Source organism: Vicugna pacos, unplaced genomic scaffold, assembly GCF_048564905.1.
Source record: "Vicugna pacos unplaced genomic scaffold, VicPac4 scaffold_20, whole genome shotgun sequence".
NCBI classification, from domain to species: Eukaryota; Metazoa; Chordata; class Mammalia; order Artiodactyla; family Camelidae; genus Vicugna; species Vicugna pacos.
The window spans coordinates 83,658,086-83,661,272 of record NW_027328741.1 but is presented as its reverse complement, the minus strand read 5'-3'; the positions used below and the strand labels follow the sequence as shown (position 1 = coordinate 83,661,272).

At 32.5% G+C, this 3,187-nt stretch overlaps 1 long non-coding RNA gene across 1 annotated transcript; it reads right to left on the bottom strand.

Moving 5' to 3' along the window:
* Nucleotides 1-368: 368 nt before the first annotated feature.
* LOC140693979 (uncharacterized) lies at nt 369-2,276 on the bottom strand. Its single transcript, XR_012069700.1, has 2 exons — nt 2,096-2,276; nt 369-695 (listed from the first exon to the last, which is right to left on the bottom strand). It is a non-coding gene; the product is annotated as an uncharacterized lncRNA (long non-coding RNA).
* Nucleotides 2,277-3,187: the final 911 nt, after the last annotated feature.

Here is a 3,187-nt window from a genome sequence, read left to right as displayed (position 1 = left end):
TCTACCACATGCTGAATGTGCCATCTGAGACTACATCATGTGACCTTCATGATTCCAGGAATGACATAATAGAGACCATGATCCCTGGGCCGGTTCCTGCATTTGTCTCCCGTTCCAGCTTATCCTAACAACACTTTTAATACTTTCCAGGGTGAACAAGAAACTACTTAGTGCTTTTCCCCCTCTCCATGTTTTAGTCTTTTTCCAAATTCTTCCATTTTCTCTTCCTCCTTACAAGACAGTATTTAAATTTACTCCCATATTGTTCCATCAAATGATCATATCAATCAAGTATCTCATTTTAACTGTAAATATTAACTTTGTCTCCCATTTAACACTTAACCTAATTTAAAAAAATATTAGGTAAATACAGGTACACATCTATGTTTATTGTTCAAATAAGAAAATTACAGATATTTGTCGACATTTGCCAACATCAATTTTAATCTTTGTTATCCTGCATAAACTGGTAGTCTTCTGGTAGATCCCTTGTAATTAGGATGACGTTCATAAAGTGAAGTTGGCTGATGAGTTGGCCTTGTAAGAGAGGTAGCTGATGTATCAGCTGTCACTCTCACTGGAAACCGTGCGTTGCTCCCTGGTTGAAGTTTAGAAGAACGAACTTCTTTGGCAGATATGTTGTGATATCCATTTGGAAAAACAGAAGGCTCCACCATCAGTCCAAAATAATTACTCTGCATGGGAGACAAGATGCTGTACTGAGATGTAGAATTTGTAGTTTTAATGAAGTTCATAATATGGTCATTTGCTTCAGTTCATCTGCTTTGAGTGTGCCTGTGGACAATGTTCAACTGATTTAAAATAGCTTGCTGATCCACTGCAATTTGTTCTGGTGGTCTAACTGACCTTGATGATGGAGCAGAAAAATCACCGCTGATAGGGGTATTTTTATCACCAATTATTTGTCTAGTAGGGGGCTTTCTAATTAGAGGCATTTTTAATTTTGCAACAGGTAAAAATGCACTTTCTCCACTAGTGTCAGTCACAAAAGCAGAATTATGTTTATCCACATTACCCCCTGCTATAAAGTGCTTCTTGTTGAAATCTTCAGCCAATGAAGATAACAGAGAGGCATTTTTAATCCCAACTCTTCTTCTTATTCTGATTAAAAGCTGGGGAAAGACTCGTTTAAAATTTGAATTATGGTAGAACTGCTCCTACAAAAATAGAGAAAAAATTTAGTAATATTTTAAACCATAATACAAGACTACAATAAGCCTAACGTATAAAACATCAGATTTCACGTTTACAATTGAAAGAAAATATCATCAAAATATGAACATTGCTGACTATTTTTTAAATTTCCTTATTTGTAAAATACACATTTAAGTAGTATAGTCATCAAATTAAAGAAGTTACCATTTGCAGTAACGGTGAATGCCACTTTTCACAAGCAGCTTTAAATACCTTTATATATATTTCTGATAAGATTCATAATTGCAACCAAAATTTCTCTGAATCTTGAATACTTATGGCACTGTCCCCAATTTTAGAAAAAAATAAAGAATTTAAGACTTGGTAATTTTATTCAATTTTCAAAATCTAGCTTTAAATATATATTACCATTGATTGATGTACAACATAAACTTTCATATATGTTACCAAGTGGTTACTAAAATTTCTGAATACCTTGCTTAAAACAGAGACTTCTTTTTCTTCTGCCAGAAAGTCAGCTAGACAAGGAGATCTTTGAAAATTCTGCTGCACTTTACTAAACCCATAAAGGTTAAGCTGTCTAACTAAACTTTTCATACTTCCAGTTTCAAATATTCTGAAAGAGGCCTTTCTTTCCAAAACTACCTTCTTAAAGATATCTTCATCAATCACGATGGAAGATCCATTATCATCCCACCAGATGGATTTATATTGGTTACTCCTAGCCATTTTCCAGAGATTTCTTGGAAATGTCAGAGAACGAAAATAATTATCTTCATCTGGTTCAGAGACACAATGTGTGTAACACGGTCTTTTTATCAAAGATTCTTCAGACAAACTCTGAAAAGCATTTTCTTCAATCACAAGTCCAAGTCCTCAGAGAATGTTTGATCACACAATAGAGATCTACCAGAATTACCTGAAACAGTTGGTCCATCTTTATGAGACATATCTTGAAATTCTGAAGAAACATGTGTCATCTCAAATAACTTTTTCTACAGTTACTTTTCTAATCTGGATGATTTTGAGCACTGCAACTTCAAATGCTGCTTTGGCAGGACTGCACAGATAAACTGCTAGGCCATCACAATGGTTCTCAACCTGAGTAGCTGTGGCATCATAAAACAACTGGTCTCCTAGCAACCCAAGTGTAACATTCCGCCTGTGTTTACTTCTCATTCATCCAGTTAAAATGAAACATAAATGTTTCTTATTTTTATAGTATGATGTGGAAATATTTTCCCCACAAAATCTTTTTAAATAATTTAATTTTGGTGTCTATGAAATAAAACCAATCTCCATACTTTTGTTCACAAATTTATACTTGATTTGTGAACATGGAATCAATAATGCAAAAAAAAAATAATAATTTTAAAGTTTTGGAATTTAAAGTGAAATTTGTGTAAAACCTCTACAGAAAAAGTATAACAATTTCATGATCATTTGTAATTAAAGTGAAACATAATTTGATTCGGAAATGGAAGTATGTATTTATCTGTGTTCTTTAAAATAAGTAGCTGTATATTCAAAACATGAGAAAAATAAATATCAGTTTATTTGGAATGTTAATAAGTAAATTGTAAATATTTATAAAATAAAATTTTATTTAAATAATCAATCAAATTTAAGAAATCCCAAAGGGGGGAATTTTTGTATTAAATTGTAATTCAGTGCTATAATTAAAACAAATATAATTTAATTTTCTAGCATAAAAAGTACAAAAGAGTCAATCTTATTGTATATTTACAAAAGTTTATTTTTGCCATTCTTTCAGTCAGAGGTTTTTCAGTACCTAGAAGGAATAAATTTTCATGTCATCTGTATATTCCATACCCTTGTGGCTTCTGTCATGTGTTCCAAATTGCTGTTGATAAATACACTTATGCACAAGATCCTGGGTTCAATAAGCAGTGCCTCCATTAAGGGGCAAACAAACAAACAATCAGAAAACAAAGAAATAACAGTATATGTGGGTTGGTGTGGAAAATACCAGGTAATGCATTTTAGGAAG